Here is a 25513-nt window from a genome sequence, read left to right on the forward strand (position 1 = left end):
GGACATTTTGGCTCATGCTCTTTCCAGTTCTCTCAAAAACTAAATGAAGGAAAGTTTCCCTGAAGTTGGTCTGTTCTGTGAACTTATACTTGAATTATTTTGATGGATTTGCACTTTTGCAACAGAACACTTTACCTAAAATTTCTAAACACGCCTGAAGGCAAAATGTTTCAGACACTTAAAGTTTCTTCTGCACCTACAAATTAAGGATAAACATCTTAGCTTTTCTATTCAGCAGTGCAGCACACTGTATTAAAAGAACAATGATACTGAAGAAATGACATAAGGCATATTTTTTAGAGGAAATATTATTTTGTTCTCTCTACTCAGATTTCCAATAATCTTTTCTTTCTGTGCAAAGCACTTATGCATTTTTAGAACATCAGAATTAAACTTAAAGAATTAATTTTAAAAATATGTTTGACAAAAATGCATATCGGACCCACACAGAAAAGCTACAGAAAAAAACTTAAGTACTAATCCGTTAACGAGATGAAACAAGGTAGTAGAAGATTGATGTACAAAGAGTATTTGATAGAGTCCTCAAAAAAAATGGGTATTACAGAAGCAACACTAAAAGTAAACAGCACACAGGCAGCCTTAAAATCCTCCAGCTTCACTGCTGTGGGAATATTTTGAAAATAGGAAAGTAGGAATATGCTTACACTAGTAATTGCCACCATACTAGTGGCCTGATATACCTGAAATGAGAGGGAATAAATAACTCATTGGAAGCTTCCAATGTCTCTGTTGCCTTTTTACTGAGATTAAACAGGGCATGTTATCTCTGCTCAGAACAAATATCCACAGCTTTAAATCCAGGAAGGTTAAAAATCTTCTTCTGACCCATTTCACTGTATGACACTTATAATCAGAATTATATTGATAACAAAACCAGAAGTGATACTATCTAAACTAAATGAAGTTTTCTCTGAGCTTACTCTTGATCTACCCTCTGGTATTAGTTGTTAAAAAAAAAAAAATCACAGAAAAAGTTAGGTTTTTGTGGGTGGAGCCAACACAAACTAGAAACACATGCTATCTATTCTCCTTGGTGGGTGATTTTTCCACATTTCAGTGCAGAGAAAAAAAAAATATATAGATTAGTCTTCACTTGCAAAGATGCAATGGTTGAAAGGGCAGGAAACATTCCTTTGGACCAAGCTCTCATGTTGACAAAGCATAGCTTCAATACAACCTAAGTGCAGAAGTGCACAGGAAAACATTTGAACACTTCCTCATGTTCTAGCAGAACATGTGGTTGAAGTTAAGCATTTGCCTTTGTTCTTTCCCTAACTACAAAGCAATGAACAGACTCTTCTGTCTTCATGTGTTCTAAGGAAAAGAAAACTATTCCATCTACGACAAATGATTCTATATATCCAATAACTCTAGGAGCCCGAAGTAGGGCTGCAACTCTTTAAAATATTAATCCTAAGATCTGCAACATAGCTGAGTAACCATACTGGCTACAGCTAACAAGAAACCAATTTAACAAAAACTCTCCCAGAAACTCCACAGCAAAGAAGGCATTATTTTAAAAGTGCTTCATATGAATTGATTGCACTTTATCTATTCAGTATTGCTTTTTAGAGCCAGAAGTCCAGCATTAACTCAAGAATGCCTGGGTCTGTGCTTACACAGTCACCCAGTCAAACAACTAGGAACCTAATCATTAAAGAGTTTAAGACAGAAAACAGATGTTCCAGCCAATTTTGTCAGATCTGGGAGCCTCTGAAGAGAGAAGTCTGGATTGTTTTGCTTGCTTATTTCTGCAGATCCAGAGATCATTCTCATTACTGTGTTTTGAAGCGGTAATTTCTGAATGATGATGCTGGCAGAACTACAAACAAAGACTTACACTAATCCAATCTGGAGGTCACTAACACACGTAAGACTGTCTTCAGATTTTCACAGGTCAAGCAGGATTTAAACTCTGCTCCATTAATAAGACAGAAAGACACCATTCTTGGGATTTAAAAGTGTCTTTGCCTAAAATGGCACAGGAATCCAGAGTGGACAACAATGCCTTGTCCTCCAACAGGAGATCACAGAAATAATTCATGCACATTGTACTGCCAACCATCAAATTTCTTTAAACAGATAAAACTTCTTACATTAAGCATTTGCAAAACCTTGCTAATCCAGAACTGCCTCTCCAGGGCCAGTCCATGCACATCAACTTTTGTTGTAACTGATAGCCCACTCTCAAAGAACAGTAAGTAATAGATTAGTAATGAAATATAACTTCAAACACTCTCCTCCAAGATATTGGTGAAAGGGACTGAGGGTTGATTTAAACCTCTGGGTCCAAAACACAGGTATTTGGGGTCTGGTTGTAGATCCAAGTGGCAAAGGCAATTTTAAAAAATTATACCTTAAATTTTTACATTACCTAGAGCAGCTTCAGGAACTGCTGAATTCTTAAAAAAGTTCTCTAATTACAGAAAAGCTTATAAGACAGCTGGGAGTAAGCAGCTTCTCATTTCTCCATCGCAGATATAAAGCTCATGTGTGCTCCAGCCTTACTGGAAGAGGCCAGAAGTATTTTGAAAAAAAAATTTGCAAGAGACAAAAATAACAAACCAGAAACAAGAAGACATCAAAGTCCTCCACTGCTGAGGCCAGAGAAGCAATGGCCCATGGAATACACAACATATCATGCCTACATGACTAGAGGAAAATTCACATGCACGCATTCAGAGTGCTTTCAAGTCAAGCTGTCCAGATGTTTCTGCACAGCTGCATGTTAGTAATGTTCTGTGGGCAGTGTGCACCAGACCAAACAAGCCTGTCTTGCTGTGCAGAACACCTGCAGAAAAACGAAAGCACAACCATAACTCAGAAAAGCTAAAATTAGCTTCTCGTGTTCATGCTTTATAACTAAAGCTCAGACAATATGCATGAAAGAAAAAGAAGGGTAACCCAAATGAAGACAGCTTAAAAAAAAAAATTGAAAAATATATCCTTGCATTGGTTTGCAATTTGCATTGTAATTATGATGGTGGGGGTTTTTTTTCCATTTCTCTCAGCAACCCATTTTCACATTCTCTTTCCCTCCTCTTTTTGTTCCGCATGTTGCTGATTTATGCTCCTTCACAGAGGAACTTAATCATTTGGGAAACTTCAAATCACAAAAACTCTAAAAAATGAAGTACACAGGCTGAAATAATAAGGAATATCTCTGCTCAAAGAAGTTCTGACCATGCAATTTCTGTTAAAAGAGGTTGCAAAGAATGTTACTGATTTTAATGACATTTTTGATCATAGAATTGGCAAGGTCCATGATGAAATTTTCTCTCATTTTCAGAGTCTCAGAGTCAAAGCAGGTTTTTTTTCTGGAAAGTAATGCTTCAATCCAGCTTCAATTCACACAAGAAAAAAATACATTTTGCTCTGCTATAAAGTAAAATAAACTTTAAAACATCAGAATGTGTTCTTTCACCAGGACCTGTTTCTATCTGAACAAGAATCAGCTTTTTGAAATGCAGACACTTGGGTACTTGAGCATGACAGGAATTCAGTGAAATGCAGAAAACTTTATTACTTTGACAAATTGCTCAGATATCACTAACATAAATGCCTACAACTTGAGCTAAAAGCATCAGAGATTACATCTTCTATTATTTGAAACAGTTAAAGGAACAGAGTTAAATCCTTGTCTGATATTCCAAGAACTTGAACAAATGTGCATTGCTGCATCTCTCACAAAGATCTATTGAGAAGATTTTTTCTGATCCTCATGTCTTCAGATCAACTTCAATTTTAGGCTTTTTCAACTAAAACCTCCCCAGACTGCAATAATCTTCAGAGCTCAAATAGTGATAGAGACAAAGAAGACCCAAACATATGCAACAAGAGCATTAACTCAGTCATGTTTTCCAGGCATCCTTTCTGTAGAAAGAAGCTCCATGGCTAAAGGCTCTAAAAGAAATTTACTGTAGGAGAAAAGCCTACCAACTTATTTCAGCATATCAGAGGGAGCATAAGTGAAGGTTAAGGTTAGTGCTACACCTGTCCTTTGGATAACAGAATCCTCACAAATGTCAGTTACTATACGGATTAAATTAAATTCTTCTTTAACAACACATGATTTGCTTTGTAAAATTCTTAGAAACAAACTCTCCTCAGCAGGGAATTTGTAAAGGGAGTTCAAGCCTGAGAGATCTACCCAAGCCATACCTCACCTTCCCTTAATCTAGACCATAAATGTGATCAGGAGAGAAAGCAACAGCTTCACTTGAACTCAGTCTACGCACTTGAAGCAACACAGGTTATTAAAGAAGTTCAAGGATGCTCAAACAAGCTGGACATCCCAATGAAGGCATATGGTACAAGAAATGCAACAATAACAACGAATGCAACAAAGCAACAGCAATATTAACATTTAAATACCATGAAAAGGAACTGATGACAGGTGTAACTGTATTGCCTTTCAATAACTAAATAATCAATCTGGTTTAGATGAAACCTCAGAAGCCTAAAGGCTTGAGACAAAGCCTGTGTGAAAATTCACACTATGATGACCTTTGGATCAAGTGTTTGGACTGACAGGTCTTCAAACCAGGGATCACTTCTGCTTTGCCTCTCCTCCTCCTGCCTGCAGCTCACCTTCCTCTACTTCTCTCATCACACAGATTTCTCTTGGTTTCCTAATTTTCAGCCCATTACTTCCTCAGTAAACTCCCATCTCCCTCATGTCTATTTTCACCTCATTTTTCCTCTTATATTTCTCCCTATTAGGATCCTCTTTCCCAAATATTTTAAGGTCTTGGCCTTTACAAAATCCACCCTTCAGTCCAGGTTATTATCCAGCTACCTCTTTTCATGATATTGTTTTTAATCTCAAAACATGAACTGTGCTGTCTAGTCTGCCTGAAGTAGAACTGGATGTGAATCAGTTTTCCCATGCTATGAAAGATCTTGAGCTTTAACTGTCTTTTTTGCTGCTTCACAATGAAATAAAACTGACATCATTTGATATTTTTATTAAAACCAGAGACAGAGATGTCTATCTCAGACTAGACAATAAGCCTTGCAAAGGTACTCATATGGGAAGATCTCAGTCTACCTAATTAGCACGAGAATTTTTCAAAGGATCACCCAGATTAATGATTTTCATATTGTGCTAAGGGCTAAAATAGGAATTCAGCACCACTTTACTTCCTTTCTCCCAAAAAGTAATATTGAGCTAGGGAAAAGCCTTTCATAAATGCTTCATTCAGATGAAAATGGCCTCAAACAGGTAGGGCTTCAGCAGAAAACTTGTCTAAAAACCATCTGCTTTAACCTGAATTGTCCCCTACAGCTCCTCTCCACCCAAAAATGTCACCAAGTAATTCTTAGCGAAAGCTTGCCTGAAGATAACCATCATTTTCACCATTTGCCTGGTCTTCACAAAGCATCTTTGACTGTGTCCAAATAATGCTTGCATTCTCCTTTCGTCATACCCCTTCTATTAGCTTCTGGAATTCCTTCACTGTGTGGGGACCATGGGACTGGCTTTGGTGGACTCTGAATGAGTGGCAGAGGAGGTAGGCCATGACAGATACCTCCTTTTAGCCACTAAAATGTCACCTTCAACTGTCCCATTCTCCTGGGCATGAACAATAGAGCACACCTGACACCAGCCCTTGGCCCAGTGTAGCATCTTAAGCAGACTTTACCTACATATAAATATAAAATCAAGATTACTCTGAAACAAACCAAGCCAAGTTAATCTATCTCAGGTGATGGCTAGCAATGGATGTCACAGGAAATATATTAGAACTGAATAAATCTATAGTCAAATTTCTACAGTTTTACTGTTCTGTTTCCTGAACCAGAGTCTTCTTTTCTCATTTAAGAGTTATGAGATATTCTCCCATTAATTTCTATAAATGCTATGTTTCTGATGCTTTTATATGTCATTTCTCACCTGGGTTCTCCCTGCAATCAGCCCACAAGCCAATCCAACAGTCATTATTGATCTCTCCAATAAATCCTTCTGTTTTCCCTTATGAGGCTCCTCATGGCAGATGTGCACATCCTTTCATTTCTGTGACCATGTCTGTGTGTGGTGCTTGGCAATAGCCTGCAGCTACATCTGAGTCTGCCCAGAGCTACATCTTGGTGTTTGCCATCTTGTACTTAACAGAGACACAGTGAGGGTGAGGCCACCCTGGATCTGTGTTTGACAAACAGGAGAATTCTGTCCCATGGCTAGACAGTACAGCGACAAAAAATTACAACTTGGGCAGCCAAGCTGTAGGGTTTTGGGAATGGGAAACATCATCTGTAAAGTGATTTGCACACATCCTGGCATGAGTCTGCTTTTTAAACCAATTTGTCTCAGTAAAAAAAAAAAAACAACTCTGGGTCCTTCTGAGGAAAGGTCAGCCACATTTATCTGCCAAAAGTCAGTCTCAGTGTCAACAAAATGGCAACTATCCACACAGCAACAGGTAAATGTAGTCTGAAGGAGGAGGAGTTCCACAACTAATACTGACAGCTGGAGTGAATATGACCTCAAGGCTGCCCTTCAGGCCATTTGAGAATGGCAGGTGATTTAACAATGAAAATCTGATCACATTAGCACAAGGGAGGGAGGGGATATCAAAATAAATGCACTAATCCAAAATGGGAAGATCTTTGACTAATAAAAAATAATGTCAATTCTTGTTATTTTAGTATGTTTCATAATTTGGGTGATTATTTAAGTGATACCCCTTAGAGAAACATTATTGGTATCAGTACCTTAGCTTTTACATAGAAAAAGAATTTCAGCAAAAGCTGAAAGACATGAAAATCAAGCCACATAAATCAGAAAATAAATGGAATATATCTTTATTTACTGGGAGACATCAGGCACAATGATTTGGAAGGCCTCTCGAACTTTTGACTTTGCCTGATCAAACCTTATCCAGAAGTCTTTATTAAATCTAATATTACTGCTGTCCTTTTCCTGTAAAAAGTTTTCATTAAAACAGACCTGAAAATTAAAGCTTGAATAAAATAGAGTTTGTGTAGAGTTTGGGAATGAAGAGGATCTAGGAGCCATCCAGGAAAGGGCTGTAAGTATATCAAAGATGTAAACAAAACTTACTGTCAGAATTATCCTAAAGGATTCTGAACTTGCACAATTCCCGTCTCATCCATAGTCTGTGTTTCTTCCCCAAGAAATCTTCTAATTTCCCCCTGGTATAATTACCCCTTTAACTAAACTAGTTTGTCAATATGCAGAGAACACAAATAAACTAGTCATGGGCAATAAAGCCTAGCAAATCTTCTATTGTGCTGCTCCAACTCCCTACCATCCCTCCAATTTTTAATTGAATGGTTGCCATTAAATGGTTCACTTTAATATGCAGCCAGTGAGGTTCCTTTAGCATGCAAACTACTGTACTCCCAGAATAAGCATTACTTGCATGACATTTCTAATTCTAATTATTTTCGATAATTTTCTAACAGTCATTAAAAATAGAATGATTTTCTATATTCAATTAAGAAATAGGCCAACAGCCTAAGAAAGAGCCTTAGCAAATACACCTAAGGTATTCTCAAATATTTAAAATCTGCTGCCAGAGGAAATGAACATGATTTCCAAAGCTGCTTTCCAAAACTGCTACTAGAGATAGCAGGATAAGCTGTTGTAATCCTAGGTCTGGAAGCAAGGATACCACATCTTTCAAACTGCTGTGGGCAGCAACCAGGAGACCTTTCCCCCTCCTTGCCCACACTTTAAACCTGTTTCCAGCCCACTGGAGTGGGAAATACAGGCAGTGATACCACAGCCAGTTTCTGCCACCAAACAGATGGTGACTGCTGGAAGCCAGCAACACAGATCCTAGTCACTGAAACTTTATTGGGAGAGCCCACCAGTGTGAATAAATGTCTTTAGATGGACTAATTAAAATGACTCTTTTCATTAGTTAGGACCATCTGTTAAGCCACAGACCTGGTGGAATTGCACACAGGTGGACATTCCTGGGTGGGAATGGGCAAAAGATCTTCTCATGGCTCGAAAAGCTATTGTGCCCTATTAACAGGCTACTGAGTTTCACACAGAATGTTCCCTCAGTCTGTGTCCACAGAAGGACTTTCTCCCATCTCTCCAACTCACCAGGATGGGCACTGACTGGTATCAAAAGCTCAAAAGCCACTTAGTCTTTCTAGCCAAGTATAACAAATACATATTCGTGTTACAACTGTCTGTACCATCCCATAATAACCCTGGTATTTCTATGCAGCAGCAAAAAGGGTGGAAAAAACAAGTTATTTTTACCCCCCAAAAATTACAAAGTACTAGCTTGTAAAAGTTTGGGAAAAATCCACAAAAATAAATGTGGAATCCACAATATTGAGCTTTGGGGCAGAAAGGATAGTGATACATAACATGATACACAACACTTCCAAGGTTTTGCTTGAAATCAAATCCTTCACACAGTGCCAGGTCATCCATGTAAGACTCAGCAGTAAAGACCTACACATGTCTTGTTCAACTTTCCTATGAATTCCACATAGACATTACAGATACAGTGCAATAGGCCTGACTTGCAGTTTTACATTTATTCTTTCTTTTCCCTCACCCCAGAATGCCCAGCATTGCTCAGTGCTCACACAATCTCATATTCAAAGCTATTGGTAACAGAACTCCTGCTGACTCCATATCTTCTGACTGCTCAGGGCTTTATAAAAGCCAGGCCAGTTTACCCCTCTGAAGCAAAAAGCTCACACACGAACACCAAGTCATGGCCGTGCATCACTGCTGGCAATTGCTCACATTTCCTGGCACAGCAGCCTCTGACAAGCTACACTATTCTTTCATATTTGCTTTCCTGTAATTCTCAGACAAAGCAGAAATTGCACAAAATTAGATGGGTTCAAAGTTTCAGTCTAAGCATTTTAACAGAACTACTGGTCACTGCCATTCATCTGTACTGCCCTATACACCACCAAGACCTCCGGGCATGAGAGCTGGATAGAGGAGGCATTACTGCCAAAGTAAAATAAAGGTCTGAAAAGAAACTATTTCAAGAAAACACTTGTTTCAACCTTAATTTACACAAAAGATCACCAACAGTTTATTTCCCCCCTCACTTTACATGCCACTGATTACCAACATCACCTTTAGACAACCAAAGAGTTAAAGTGAGGCAGACATCCAGGAAGCTGCCTAGCCAACATACAAAGTGCTTTAAAAAGAGCAGAGAGGCCAATATGCTTCTATTTGCAGTATTTTGTGACCCTAACCTACTCATCATGTTTTATTATTTCCTCATTTTATAGCTCTGCTCTTTCACAAGAGCCAGAAGCCAACATTTCTCCTCCACTGGCCAAAGGAGCAGCCAAGTGTCTCCTTCACAGCCAATATCAGTTACTGAGCCATAAGCAGCCAACACAAGGTTGTGAATGCACAAGGCAGCAGCTGATGCCCTTCTACTGGAAAATTAGACTTGGGTTTTAAGCACCTAAAGATTTTTTTCCTATCAACTTAATTCATTCTGCGAGCCTATTTGAAACAATTTGATAAAATTTGGATTTAAATTAGGGCAATGAGTGGAACTATGCCTATTTATGCCAGCTGAGGAACTGACTAATTTATCACTACATTCTCTTTCTTTTGTGTGAGAATAAACAGAAAATAATTCTTGCCCAGAGAAAGCAAAATAGCATTGTGTAGTTTCAAGGCCAAATAAAAGGATGCGTGCAGAAATCAGAAGCTCTAATTTAAAAAGCCTTGGAAAAACAGGGAAGATTTTCCCCAGTGTGGAATCTGCAGATCTCAGTAGAAGGTGTTCAAAGCCCAGCGAGTAGAATTACTCAAATGTAAAACTAATCAAGAGTTTTCACATGCTGTGTAAACAGCAGTCACAGCTCTTGGCTTCATTTACTTGATGCTTCTACAAGCATCCAAACCTTTGGTAGCCAAAATGCACAGGAAGGTTATGGTCCATTCCCATTATCTGAGAATGCTGCATTGCTTCACCCTTTACAAGACTTTCAGCACCAGCAATGACTGCCTCTTCTTCTTGTAACATTGTTCCTGAAAACAGCTGTCATGGAAAGGGGAAAACATCATGTTCAACCTCTCAGAGTCCATCTTACCTGGAGACGTGGTCAAATGTCCAGAGACCCACATTTAAATACCATCTCACCCTGAAGTTTTATGGACACATCTCTGAAAATAATTTTTGTAAATTTAGGGCATGAATCCCTAGAGGATCCATAGGTTCTGTTCTGAGAGCAGTTTTGGGAACTGGAGCCTTAGGGGGGGTTATTGTAACTTAGTTCTAGTTTACCCAATTAAATGCACCTTCATGCAGATTTATGTGTTTTTTAACTTCTCACTACCAAAAAGCATGGGAAGCTCTTGGGCAGCAGCAAGCAGTAAAATTTCAGGCAGGCATCTGCATTTGCCCATCCCAGCCTAAAAACAAAACCAAATAGCTCTTCACTCAATCTGGTAAATATAAAAATAGGATGACTGCATGTCTAGAGTATCTACCTTTTTACATATTCATAAAAAATAATTCTGCTTTGAACACTAGCAGTGGCAGCTTTATCCTTAAACTGTAAGGAACACAATTCTCTTGGATCTAAGAGTACAGGTTAAAACCTTCACTACTGCTTGTACAAATCCAGCACTGAATTTGTACAAGCAGTAGTAGACCAGCTTTACCCTTAAAATCTGAACATACCACTTCTGTGACATTTAAACTCATCACTGGCCCAAAACCAAGAAACAATTTGATTTTTCAGCTTGGAAATCCTTGAATACAAAGAGCACAGTCTTGAAGAATTTAAGGGTGGGGCTACTGTTTATCATTTACAAAGATTATAAATTAAGAGGAGGGGATTAAGGTGTACAGCAAAGGGGGTACAAAAAAACTGGGGAAAAGACCATTCTAGAATAGACATTAAATAGAAATGAAATATTTAGAGAAACTAATCATGCATAAAGCGCCACAACTTGGCACTCCAGCCCCACACAAAGCCTGGCAGTAGGGATGGGGGCCTGGGAACAGGCATGATTCACATGCATTGTAATGGCATCCTGAAACTGCTGGTAACAACAGAAGCACAACAAAACAAGCAACACCACTCAGCTAAATATGCCATTACAATGCATGCACAGTTGTTTTATTATGCACAGGCCAGTAGATTAGTACACTTCACCTAATAATGTACAATTAGGTTCACTTTAGAAACAAAAACAGATGGGCAATGTGGATGTTCACAGAAACTGCACCAGCAATGAAAACCTACGTGCATGGGAAAACTGGACAAACCTTGCCCTATGACAGATGAAGCACGTGGATAAAAAGAGACTGGTATTTTCCCTTACCACATGTCAGGGGATAAAAGGTGGTGTAAAATATTCCATTTCTTTATTACACACTACCATGAATGCCAGCTTGTAGTAATTAAAAGGATGGAACATCAGCATTTAACAAGGTTTAAAAAAACTGCCTAGGAGAGAAGTTCCATTTACCCATCTGTACTATACCACTTACAACTGCACAAGAACCCCATACCAAACACGAAGCTCATGCTTTTCAGCACTGCTGGCATTCCTATATAATTTCTGCACAAGTTAAAATAGTGGGTGATATAATGCAATGTCTACATCAGCTACCTGGCCATGGGCTGACCATCCCAACAGCTTCCATGGTGCTGTAGTCACTGTCCCCAAGTGGTTCTGTCTAAAATGGTTCCTCTAGATCAGATTAAAAGATGAATTATCTAATGCTTCCACGAGGCTGTAATCAGTCACCAGCCTGGCCATAAATATTTGTTGTGCATTGTGTAGCATCGTGTATCATCATTTCCTACACTAATCATCTTCATCATGTTCAGGCCTTCAGTCCACCATTAAAGTTTCCCTTTACCTCACATCTGAACAATCTTTTCCCATACTATCTTCCTCCTTCCCCAAATAATGGTTTCAGAGGTTTACAGTGTTGGTAACTGTAAAGAGCTTAATTTAATGTATAATTTTTTGCTTACATTATTCAAAAGGAACTTTGATAAATAATAGAAGCAGACCCAGACCACATAGTTATTTTAAATATTTTTTAAAGAAAATAAAATTTAAGACAATCTTCACAGATCAACCAATGGCTGAATGCCAGGTCTTCTACAGCTGGTACAATTAATGTCATTCACCTTCAAAAAAACCAGACCCTAATGAGCCATGTTTCCTACACTCAGGGAGCAGTTAGAAATGCCATCATATTAGAGTAATTGAACCACTTTTTCAAACTTTTTACCAAAAAGCTTCACCAAAGATCTCAAATAGCAGCTTGAAATGAGGCTGACAGGCCTTTAAGATTAACATCAGATATTAAGCTCCATGATGAAAGCTGAAAAACTGAAAACACCAGCACTTTCTTGTAACAGCAAGAGAGCTGACTCCACTGAAACATAACTCACGTTACCAATTTGCAGTCAAAAAGTAATGTTTGCAACCTGGTGTTCTGAAGATGGGATTGGGGCAGAAAGGCAAATGTTAATTGCCTTCAATTAATACTTCATTTCAAGCAATTCACCCAAGTGCCTATGGCAAGTACAAAAGGGTAACTGAATACCAGTGGCAGCCAGGAAGAAGACCACTATTAACTGAGCCAAGTCCTGCTTCTTCTCCAACCTCAACCTGCACAAAATTGAGATTTAGCCAGTGTAATTGTTTCAGGAATGTGTAAACCCTCAGCCTCGGTCCTCATGGCAACAGGTTCTGCAAATTAAGGAGTGAGGTAAATCAATTATTGACCAAAGCCAGTCAAGCTCACATGTACATGAAGATGTTCATGTAGATATTCAGAAATCCAGCAGCACAGTCTCTCTCCATCATCAGTAAAAAATTCCAAGCACTCAGTGCAAGGAAAAGAGAGTGGGCACAATTCTGCTGCACATTAGAACAGCCCCAGGATTCCTGCAGCACAGCAGCCTGTAAAGGCACCCCAAGTCCATGACATCCTGGGTCAGATGCCTTGGTGCAGAGCACACACCACATTCTGGTCCATAAACACTCTTCAGATCCTCAGATTCACCTGCTTCTATGCACAGCCCAGAGGGCAGCTGCAATTACACTCACTGCCTTAGCCACCTGCTGAGTTTATTTCTCCAGCACATTTTTTAGACAGAAAAACAAGAACCAAGAAATTTAAAAGCACGCATACATTTGAACACTGCTAAAGACAAACATTAAAGCAAGAGCAGACAGACAATTATAAACTGAAACTGCTCCATGGCTCTTTCTGCAACTCAGAGCAGCAGCAGCACTTTCCTTCCTCTTCCAGAACTCCTCTCTACATCAGCTGAATGATTGTTTAAATTCATTTATTTAATTTACTGTTCCTTCCTCTTGCAAAGGAGACAAAAATCAAGCAGACAATGATCAAAGACTCTAAAACATCAGCAGCCAGAAGGACATGTCTATTTTATCCTCCCTTCTCTCCACCCACTCCAGAATGTATTGCAGAGGCTTATTGAGAACCAAAAGGAATTGGGACTCTCTGGTTGCCTCTGACCCTTTAATTAGAGCAGCTGGGTAGAAATAAATATAACCTGCCTTCTACCTTCATGACCTTTGATTTCTGACACTGCAAGACACTCTGAAGGAACATTTTAATAATAAAACTCTTCTTAGAGAAGAAGAAAGTCTAATCTTGCCCTTCTGGTACAGAAGATTTTTTAGAGATGAGACTGTGATACATTTCTATTCAGCAAATATCTCTACTTTATATTACACTCCTTAGTTAATAGGAGTGTTTCAGAGTCTGAAAGAAACTGCATCTGAAAGTTACAGTGACAGATGTGCTAAATGTAGTGAGCAATTGGTTCTCATTTTCATAATGAAAAAAAATCAAAGCAGAACCTCAATTTAACTCAACACAAACTATCCCATAACATTAGAGAAAGTACAAGTTTTAAAAGTACTTTGGTTCAAAGTGAGCATTTCTACTTAAATTTGGATGTAACTTTGTGAAGCATCTCTTTGTTATTGTTGTTAAGTTTTTAAACCAATAACACCACATTTAGATAAATTGAAACAATCCCTGAATGTAAAAATTCTCAGATGAAATCACCACCTATAATCCAAATTTTTACAGTTTTGGTTAATTTGGTTGGCTTTTAAATAGACTTGAAGATTTTTAAAGCAAATCAGTTAACCTAATATAACTTTACATTAAAAATTGTTTGCAGACTTTCCTTTAAACTGCAGCCAATTGTAATGGCCTTTCTTTTCAGACAAAACCTCTATCAGAACAAAAGTGAAACAGATCCTCCAGCTGGTATAATCTAAAGTAACTTTTCTGGCTGCTAGATTTGCACTAGACAGATTCTGGCACTTCATTTGAGCAGCAAACTTTGCTTTTATGGTTAGTTCAGGAAACATTTTGTAGAAGAGTGTACATACTTATTTTAAAAGAAACAGCTATGATCATCTGGTGTAGTTCTGGTAGTCCCCCATGAAGCATTGAGAGACATTTAGTCTTTTTCAAACACACCATATCCTCCCAGGATGCCAGAAAGCTTAACTTGGGTTGTGATTGTTATTAAAATCACTAATTCTCAAATGTCCAATTGCTCATTCTCAAATACTAAAATGAAGAGTGATAAAAATGAAGGTAAATACTACTGGGTTTAGTTTTCACTGGTTGAAACTGAGGTTTGTACCCCTGTTATAATTCTTTGGACATATGTTAATTATTTGCATTTAAAAGTCCTGGATGTGTTGATGTGGCTTTCATATGAAAAAGATAAAACAAGTCACAGATCCTTTATTTTGCTGAGAAGATGAAAATGACATTCAGGTAGAATCAGACATAACATAGATGTTTCCAATTTCACCAAACTTAACTGAGTTCCTGGCTGCTGCAAAGCAGCTGCAAAGTCTGAATAAACACAAATGTTCAAAGAACAGAGAGGTGCTGAAGAAAGTTCTTCTCCATGAAAGAAATGCTTTTACTATCTGAATGACCAGTTTCTCTGCAAGTCCCACCCAAAAATATCCTGGATGTACTTTGTAGCTAGTGTCTGACTCACACTACATTTTCACCTTGGTAAAAATACAAGATCAAAAGAGCAAAGCCAAGGGGTATAATTTTCTCCTCCTTTGTCACATCCCAAAATGTTAAGTACACGTTCTTTTCCAGCAATACTCATACAAAAGGATAAAATGAAGAGCAGTGAACTTCAGCCTACTAAATGTCACCCCAAAATAGGTAATTACCATATGAACATTAAACTGATGCACTCCTCTCCTTACAAGGTTCCTTTTTACAAGCTAAAGATATTACCAGAACTTAATTGATGTAAAAATGAAATCTCTTGGAGCTGCAATTTCAAAGACCTCCAAAACTTCACCTACTAGCTTGTTCTACACAGAGTTGATAAACCTGGGCCAAAGTCAACCTTTAAAAATATTCACACTAAGCACATGGACATGGAGCATGTGCTAGAGCCAGAATTGTGTGCAGAACTTTGAATTCATGCCTGGGCACACAACCTACACGGGTCACTTCTCAGCCAGTAACTGCTGGTCTGTCCCTCTGTGGAAAGTTTACTGCATCCATCTGTGTCCTTGCCCTTGAGCTTTATGGTGAAGCACAGATACCCAAATATCAGTGTGCTACAGGCCAGAGGCAAATCAAATGTCAGCAATGGGCATCAGCTGAGTAGTTCCAGTCAAAAGCTACAGGCAAATTTAGACTGCACATGAATTTAGCACTTGGTTCATTCACTCTGGGGAAAACAACTATGCATTTTGGGTTCTCTGCAAGATTTATCGCTAAAAGTCAGAGTTATGTAGAGACAATTTGATTTAGCATCTCTCCCAAAAAAGTACTCAACAGGGAATCTCTTCTGTGATAGCTCCTTCATCAGCACTTTCCTAAAATACAGGAAAGGGAGAGAAGCCCCTGGGGAGCTGACAGGGATCACAAGAATGGTTGCATTCATGTTACACCAGGACAGCCACAAGAGAAGTCTTAAAATTAGGTATCAAAGGGGAAAATCTAGAAAGCACTCCAGTCCAGGCAGGCTAAAGAATTAATCCATGGTACAGATACGCCACGTTACTTTAGTTCAGAATGTCCTGGTCAGATTTCTTCCTATATGAAGTGACACAAAGCACATTTTTCTGCTTATGTAGCACTTAAAGTAGAGTTCATAAAAAAATACACTGATTTTGGAAGGCTGAAAAAACCGTGGCATGTTTGAGATGATGATGTACATTCACTTTCAAATATTCATCTAAACCTTTTCAAACTAAAGCAGCTAATGTGAACTATGAAAAGTTACTTTTTTTTTTTCTAGAGGAATTGAAGTGTCTGAGAAGTTACTACAAATGGAAGCGAACATTTCAAAAGCTATACAAGCACTATGATTTTAAGGTAATTTCATATTGTTGATCAGTCCAGGCAATCTCCACATTAATATGGAGAGGTCAAATATGAAAATATACTATTACTATCTTTCTAAAAGATTTCTGATAAAGCCATATCCTCCCATGGACTCAGGAGTGTCTTTGATGCTCAACACTCAAAAGCCATAGTCTGTAAAATATTTTCACAAGCCCACAGATCTCCACTTAACAACAAATTTTCCTTAACAAGTGATTGTGAACACCTCTGTGCTCATAGTGATAAATGTGTTTCCTCATTTCCTCACTGCAGACTCCATGTAGGAAACATCACCAACACAGCACAAAGCTGTGAAGGAGGCATGTCACAAAGCTGCAGCTTCCAAAAGCTTTCAACACAGAAATGAGCTTTCATATTTCTATTCCAATTTGATGGTTCTTTTCTCAATTTGTGCCAAAAGACAAGCCTCATCCAGTCTCTCAGCAGGCCAGTCCAAATGGCACTGCTAAACTCACACAGGCTTGATGCACGAAGCTACCAAGTCTGATATGAGTTACTGTCCCTGTTCCACAGACTTCCTCTCTGCCAGAGCAGCCAGGGGAAAAATAACAAGGCTCCAATCTGCTTGGAAGGGTTTTATTTTTCACTCCTCAGTATTCATCACTCAAGCATTTATTTGATACAATCACAGCCATCATGCTAAATTGACAGAAAATTGGGATTGCTGATTTATTCCCATAGCAGGAAGATTCAAAAGCAGGAAGCAGCACAACATACAATTCAACAGCAGCATGTAACTCCTGCACCTAAAATTTTATGGAAAGAGTTGTCTCATGTTACCTCCCTCCCAGCTGCTCCATTCCTGCCCTCTCCAAGCTCTCTGTGGGCTCCTGGGCTTCCATTCCCTTCCATCTGCTCAAGCCTGGAAGTCAACCCTGGACCAGCCCAGCTCTCAAGAGCACCAGCTCCATGCAGACCAAGTTTTACTGCTGCTTCTCAGCACCTGAGCCACAACTCATGGACTGACTCATCTGAGAATACCTTGCCAGGTCCTCACTTGATTCTGCTTGAGGAGAACAGCAGCACCAAAAAGGGTCACAACTACCACTGTTCAGCCTGCACTTTTTATGTGCTGAAATAGTTTTTGTAAGAGTGAGTACAGACAGAAAACAAAAAAAAATCCTTGCTCCATAATGCTTGCAAGGAAAATTGTTTCCTCTATCGACATGCTGGCAAGTAATTTTTTTTTTTTTTCCCCTCTTCTCACACCAGCACTTTCATATTGTAAATTGAGCCTACAACAGGATGCTGGCCAGACTTATACAGGCCACAAGCATCCTAAAGCTGCCCTTTTTTTATTTGCCTGACAGTAACACTGAAACCTTTCAATATCATTCTAATTGACTGCATTAAACATCAATAAGAATTACTTTCAATACATAAATCTTTACCTCTCTCACTATCACCTTTATAGAGACAGATTCTTAGGTATATAAGCTGTTCTACCATGAGGTTAGGAGATAGCTAGATTTTGTTTTGTGCTTGTGCAGAGAGATTAATTTTGTACAGGGTCTGTCACTGACACATCCTGTCTGTACAGATTAACTCTTCCTGCTTAATCCAAATCCCAAACTCAATTTTGAAGCAAGAACATTCTGAGTTTTGCTGCTAACATGCTACCAGCCACTAGATCAGAGAAAAGCACCCTCCACTTTACACTGTACTTGAAATAAAGGAGGATTTGCAAGAGCTTACTCTCCTACTACTCAGCCATCACCTGGCACAGCAGATACAGCTTCTATTTTGTAGCATTAGACCATCTGCAGTAGAAGAGGGAGCTACAACGCTCCATTTTTTCTCATTATAGATGCAAAAACTGAGGCTATTGGAGCCTGCCCACAGCTTCAAAATCTCCACAGTCACATTATCACATCCGTAGTGTGCTGTACACGGCATCACAGCAGGGCTTGTTGGGTTGGTTTCAGTAACAACTGAGACATGGGTCCAGAGCCTTCTGCCTCTAGCAATACTCACTGACATCTGCCTTACAGGCCTTGCACACTGCAACATCTACCAGGGCCTCTTCTGACTTCAGACAAGAGTCATGGGGATTTTAGCAGCAGCATTTCACAATCAAGGTCCTGCACAAACAGTTATTCCTGCAAGATGAAAGCAGCCTCCCTGGACAGCAAGTAACTGGCTCCCTGTAAAGTTACTGCTCTGTGCCCTTCAGATTAGGGAAACTGCACATTTGTTTTCATTATGGGAAATAAACTGATTAGCAGATGGCTATTCATTTTCCCCCCTCTGTCAACTCTAATAAAATATAAATGGAAAATATAGAAATAGAAATCTTACTTCAATTAACATTCAAAGAGCTCTAAAAAAAAATCAAAATTCCTGAACATTAAGTGTATGCTTCTTGCAAATTAAGTAAATTAATCTTTTAAAAAGGAAGTTTGTTTTTACACTTGACTGATAGCATGCAATATGATTAAAACACATTGATCTCCAAGCTTTAAAAAGATGACTGAAGATTCACTTAGACAATGGACCCACTTAACTAGGTTTTACCAACTGAGTGGATATTCTCCAGGCTACAAACTGCCCTTTCTTGACTTTATTTCACCTTTGTACCTTTATCAACATGGCAAATCACAATAGGATGTTAAAGGATAAAAATTTCAGGCAAGAAAGTCCCCTTTCAACTTGCCACACACTCTCTTCAGAGCCAAAAAGTCAGAAGCCTTTGCCTAGACTTTGGTTTCACATTTATGCATCATGCAGTGGAATGTGCTTTTAAAATAGTCAGGAAAGAGTTTGTGCAGGAGGCATCAGGTGTGTGCTGCAAGAAGAATTAGAGATTATTTGCCTTTCTGAATTTGTTTTTCCCATGTCTTTCATCTCCCACCATTTCTCTACTTTGATTATAAACACTTCTTTGGGGTTCCTCATGACCAGGGAGGTCTCAGATCCCAAGGGTCTTCCCAAGGGCAGCACAATGTGAAAACAACAAATCTGCAGGGGATTTGCAGGACTAGAGAAATACATAGAAAGTATTTTCTCTGTAAGCTGTTGGTCAGAAATCACTGCAAAGGACAAAAATCACCATTACACTGGTGCCCTCCCCTCCAGATTCAGCAGATGCTACTTTAATGACAATGTGATCCAGCCTTGCTATAAAATTGTACAAAAAAACCCCACAGCATTTCAGTGCATTGCTATTGTGTTCTCACAAAATGTATGCCTTCTTGATTCCCAGCTATCACCTACCCAAAATACCATCAGCAAATACATTCTCTCAGACCTCACAGAGGTTAGGGAAAGTGCAGGCTACAATAATTTCCTTCTCTTCCCAAAACCAGCAGTCAGAGCAGCAGCCCATCAGGTTCCAACAGACCAACAAAAAAAGTATAAAATAACTGTATTGTAATAGCAAATACAAATTCAGACCAAATAGGAGGCCTGTGGAGCAAGGCACACAGTCCATGAGTGCTTGCCTCCCACTGGGAATATGCCTCTGGTCAAGAAAACACGTTAACATATGTGTAAGACACATTGTGGTCACTGAGCCTTAAAATTAATAAATGCTTTCCTGAACAACAGCTTAAAGAAGAAATAAAATGTTCCCCTCTGTTTTCATAGTTTATTTCAGAAGAGGCTTCCTTGATCAGAATACTACTGTTTGTGTTATAAATGTTTGACTCATGGCTTGAATTCCCTGCCATATGGAGCTTCCCCAAAAAACACCTGGAAATTATGAAATAAGAATTTGTCTTAATGACCATTTCCAATCTTGCAACAAGTTCCTCCTTGAAAACACATGATAAATTGGTATCTAAACAATCCAGTCAGCTATTAAAAACACATTCTGTATATAAGAATATTCTGTATCTAGACATTCCATTCCAGCCCCAAGGTCTAGAAAGGAGCTGGACATGAAGCCCACAGGGCCTGCCAGTTCCCTTCACTCCCAGTATGTTCCTGGCCTTACTCCTCTGATTCTCTGCTTGGCAAGGCTATCCCAGCATCTCAGCTGACAAACCCACACATCTGTTTTTTCAAAGCCATTCTCAAAGTGCTCAGCTCCTACCTCAGCTAGAGCTCCAGAGCTCTCCAGGAATTACAGAACTAAGAAAGGTTTGCCACCTTTCCCCCATGACCATCCCTTGAGTGGCTGCCCAAAGCAGGCAGGTCCCCAGCCCAGACCATCAGCAACAGCTCCCAGTCCTTCCCAAGGGAATCTCAGAGCCTGGGATCACCCAGCCACAGGAAGAAGCTCCTGGTTATGGGGCCTGGCTCACAGTCCATATATTGCCAAGTTCTTTCCTCATCATATAATAATAAAGGGCTGCTTTACCACCACAAAACACCCTACAATTTGCATGGCTTCTAAACCTTTAGAACTTCTTAGTTATTTCACTCCAAAAGAAAGAGTTAAAGAATTTTAAAGCTAAGAGATTGGAGTTTTACTGTGTGAAATGAATTCAACCAAACACTGCAACCCAGTGGAAGCTCCAGACCTCTTTTAAATGAGCCCCTACAGCAGATAATGTCTTTTTAATCAGTTTGATGCTCTGATAAATTGACTCTTATTTTCTAGCAGGGGGAAAAAAGGAGCATCTGACTTGATGCTTGCTTGAAAGTATTTTGAGATAGAAGCTATTTGTGTTCATAAATGCCAGAAAGGCTAATTTAGAAACACAGGCAATTCCTTTCTATTTCAACTCCATAAATCTGTTTGTCTAAGCCTGGTATATTTTGAGGGATTTTATGATAGCCCATGTGCATATAATTCCACTTGCCTGCACAGCAAAATTTGGTTGAGTACACAAAACATATAGCAACTTGTTGGGCTGAGTAATAGTAATAATCCATCTAATCACACTCAATTCAGCTGCTGGTTGCTTATGGGCATCCTTTACACATTAATTTAAAGACTGAATAAGCAAGATCAGAGCAGCTATTTAACAAAAGCATGCTCATAAAGCTCCTCTAAGCACCCAACACTTATTTTCAGAGGCTTGTGATCTGGGAGCATGCTTTTAAAAAAAGTTTACCAGCTTTAACCTTTCTGCCTGTCATCAGAAACCCTCACAAGTCAGGAGAATTTTGTTTAATTTCTGACTAAATTATACACATTTCTGAACACTAATTTGGGCATTGAGAAAAAGGACCCGTATACACAAACAACATAGTGGGGTTTTTTGCTTTGTGGTTTGATTTTTTTCTTAAATAAAGCACGTATTGTGTCCACTCTCCAGTCACAACCTGCCTTATTCTCAGTCAAAATTACCCCAGTGAGGTAGCACAGAAGGTCTAGGAGGCACCATCTGTCTTTCATTAAGAAATACTTCTTGTTTCAATGTGTCTGAACAGGAAAACCACACATATTAAGTGGCTGGGGTTTTGGCCCACAGTGAGTGCCCACTTTTTCAGCTGCCACAGAGGTGAATGGCAGCAGAGGTCACCAACACAGAACAATTCATGACCCACTCAAACAGGTCACCACTGCAAATCCCCACTGCATGAACCTGCTGATTTGTGTGCCTTACATTGTCACAACAGGGGGGGAAAAAAGCAGTGCATGATCTTGTGGGTCCAAATTCCCCAAACTGGGTGTACATTCCCATGTGAAACAAGCACTCCCTTGGTGTAAAGTGTGTCAGGAGGTGCTATTGCAAAGCATGGTTACTAAACTTGACTCCAGATTTATGCCCAGCCTTTTGCTTCTACTGAGAAGAGCAGGTGATTTATCCCCCAAGACAACAAAGCAGAAATTTGGTTCCAGGAGAAATCAAGCGTCAGAAGTCCCCTCTTCCTTTCCAAGAGGAACATCAACAATAAAGCAGAAGTGGGTTCTGTGAACACTTGAGAGGATCTATGAGGGCCTAAGAAACACCATCCACTGAGAAAGAAATCCCAGTATGTGAGAGAAAAGAACAATTCTTCCCAGGCTTTTCCTGGCTTTTTGCTTTAAAGGCTGAGACAGTGAGTGCAGACAAATATTACATGAATGAAAACCCAATACAGTGCAAATAACTGAGTGGAAGTGTCGGGACCACAGATGCCTCTGCATGACAGTAGCTCTTCTGCAGAGTGCCATAACAATCCCAGAAAAATGCCATGTGAGAGTCAGGCCTTTTTTTGGTAGAACTCTACTGACCACAACACCATCAGAGCAGGTGGTTCAGGAAAGCAGAGATCAGTGGAAGCCATGGTGCTAAATCACTGATTGAGGCAGGGTAGGGTGTTTACTAGAATATGTGTCATGAGATAGGTATGCATCAAAAGGTCACTTACTTAGCTCCAACATCACATACAGAACCTAAATTTCAAAATTTCAATTGAAAATTGTAGTTGTATGCATGACTTTTCCCTTCTTCTAACTGGAAAAGAGATACTAGAACAACTCTTAGGTCTTCATAGAATGTTATCTTTCTTTAAAAACACTTCTTTACACACAACTAGGGATGTGTTAAGTTCTTGACTATACGTCTAGTTAATATAAATTTAGCTTTTCACTGCAGCATCCAAGCTGTTGGCTTATAGAGCAGGAAAGTTTCTGGGCAGTGAACTCTGCTGGTACTGGCTACAAAAAATTAGAGTCTAGTTATAATACTTTAAAATTTATCATCTTTTGATCAGTAGAGATACCATTATTACATCATTGCTATGCTATATTGCAACTGGGTTTCTCAAGGATGCTTATGAATCACCACAAACTTCATAATATTCCAGTTACTATTACTGTACTAGAAGTAAACAGAGATTGAGAAACCAAGTGTCTTGCCCTCAGATCCCTTAAATAGTCTGTGGCAGATTCAAAGTGTTCTTTATAGCAAAGAAAAAGAAGGCAGTTTAATAGCTAAGCACCAGATTGATACTTGGGAGATCTGAAGTCACTTCTTTCCCATACACCTTTTGTTTTGTGTCTGGCATGCTTCCAAATATCTCCAGGTTCATCCTTAGTACAAGTGGGTGAAACTAATTAAACAGGAGTTAGATATAGAAAGCCTCAAAGAAACTCAGCCACGCACAGCCAAGCCAGTACTGTTTGTGCAGTAATGTTGTTTTTCACATGTAAGAAGGGAAAAAAATTCCTCCTTTAATTGCCAACTGCTTAGTCCTAGACAAAAGGAGCTAAAGCACAGGTTAATCCAAGGAGATTACATACCACCCCCAGTGCAGGTACACAAAGCACCTTATTCCACCTATCCTTTCAAAGTAGAAAATGACTTCACATCAAGGCAGTTTGGGAGCTCTGTGAACGTGGGCAAGTTTGTGCTAGTGCACTGCAACTGCACATCATGACTTGCTGCTTGTGCCTATCAGTGCCATTTGGACTGTCCTACACCCCTTGGGGAGTGTGCAGCTGCTTCTTGGCAGCAGAGGCATTGGGACACACAAGGAAATGCACAGAAGGCTCTGCAGGAAGACTTGTAAATGCTGGTGGGACTCAGCTAACCTCTTCCAGCAGGGAGAAGCTTTAGGATAAATGCTCATTCCTGTGTGCTTCAGCAGCAGTGCTGCCACCCCACCTCACATTAATGGGGGAAAGAATCTACAGAAGCAGCAATATGGATTTTATTTAGTCTTATTGAATTAAAGATGTGAAAGCAGAGACATAACAAAGGGATCTTGGCTTTGATTCCACAATTCCTTCAGTTCTGTGCTATCAATAGACTTGTTCAAAAAACTTGCTAAATAGAGAACTGACCTCATGCATGTGGGCTCCTAATGCACTGTTTTGGTTTCAGCTTGTCTTTGATACCTTCCCAGGCTGCTGCAGTATATATAACACATTAGCTTCAACCTTTTCATTCAATCACCTGTTGAATACATACCAGACATTGAAATACCTTTCCTTCTCTATGAGAAAGATTAACAGAAAAGACCCCTGGATCTGATTTAGAAAAAAGGTACAGGAAAGATTTGGCTCTTCCAGCTTCCCTGTATAAGTTCCCCCAGTAACACTAAGTCTGTTCTTCCCAGGGGAATTACATTTGATAGCATATTTAGTTCACAGGACTAGCACAGTTACATTAAACAGAAGCTGCTGATAAAACATTACATCTCCCTCCCCCCGGCACTCCATTTGCTGTGATGTAAAAGGCAGACACCCCATAGAGAAATTAATCAGAAAGAAGGGGAATGACTCTAAAGAGTCAAAATTAAAGACCCCATGACATCTACATCCATCTACTACATCCAGATAAAAAAGTGTCACAAAACTCAAGGATGTATTAAGATCCTTCTGAGAGATGGAAGGGACCACAGAATTCAGCATATTATCATCAATATAAATTATAGTTATTTAAATTGAAAGAATTCTCTTTGCTCAGCACTGAAGCTCCACAGAGAACACAAGGTCTTTTAGAAGAAAGAACACTTGTTTTGCTTTGCAAACTGATGAAAAATACTTCAACTTTAAAGACAACTCATATAGAAGCAGTATCAGTCTAACTTCAGTAAAACCACACTGCTTGGATACAGCCTAAGCATCTACATTTCTCCCATAATGAGAAATTTCAGAAAGTGTCCGTGTTAAAAAAAAAAAACACAAACCAACAAAGCAACCATAATTGTGTGTCCTCATATCCCAGTTCTTCCCCATTTGGTCTAATGCTCTCAAAACTTTTCAGCACCGAAAATATTCCTACATAAAGAATACCTAAAACAATTTTAAGGACATCTTGATCTCCTTTTATCCCTTAACCAGATACTCATCTGCCAGACTCCCTACAAAGACATTTGCAGAATCAAATGGTGCTCTATAAGGGAAGGATTCTAGCCTCAGCTAACAAATTTGGCTGAAAAGGATTAACCTGGATAGAATGTGAAAGAAGCAACCTTGGCTTTAAGCACACATGAACTACCCTAGCCTTTGTAAATTTGAACTACTAGAATGGAGAATGGACTTAACCAGCAAGGAAAATTACAAGATGTGGACAAAAGTGAATGGATTATGCAGCCTCTTTTAAACCACTACACACACCACCTACAGGTGTGCAGGTTTTGTTTGCAACACCCTAAATGCCAGGGTTTGAATTTATGATTCAGGAGCAAAATTATACGCAAGAAGAACCTCATGAACTCTTACAGACAGTACCTGAAGCAATGCTCGGATTAGAGCTTCCTCAAAAAGGAATTTAGTAGAGCAG

Source organism: Lonchura striata, chromosome 6 (assembly GCF_046129695.1).
Source record: "Lonchura striata isolate bLonStr1 chromosome 6, bLonStr1.mat, whole genome shotgun sequence".
Classification (NCBI taxonomy): domain Eukaryota; kingdom Metazoa; phylum Chordata; class Aves; order Passeriformes; family Estrildidae; genus Lonchura; species Lonchura striata.